A 423-nucleotide genomic window follows, 5' to 3' on the forward strand; every position below is an offset into this window, starting at 1 on the left:
AAAACACACATAAATCATATATTTTTGCAATTGTGTGTTTATTGTTTTCACGTTTCATCAGAAAAAACTTTTCTGCTTTTTCTTCAGCTCAGCTACAGCAGAGATTGGTTTGCCCACAGCGATAGCCGGATGCTTTTGTCCATATTAGGGATTTCCTGCACGTCATAAGTTATTACTTCTATGAGTCCATTTTGGACTTAGCGCTCCATGATGTTCACATCCCCTCATATGAAGGGATACAAATAAAAGGTCATGTATAGATTATATAGAATTCTGTTACACTGCATGTTACACTATTTTGTAATCTTTTTTTTACAACAGCAACAGTAGTGTACAACAGCAAAACCACCATACACTGTAAACGCAATAATAATAATAATAATAATTCATTACATTTATATAGCGCTTTTCTAGGCACTCAAA

The sequence above is a fragment of the Sinocyclocheilus rhinocerous genome, unplaced genomic scaffold (assembly GCF_001515625.1).
Source record: "Sinocyclocheilus rhinocerous isolate Xijiao unplaced genomic scaffold, SAMN03320098_v1.1 scaffold358, whole genome shotgun sequence".
Taxonomy (NCBI): Eukaryota; Metazoa; Chordata; class Actinopteri; order Cypriniformes; family Cyprinidae; genus Sinocyclocheilus; species Sinocyclocheilus rhinocerous.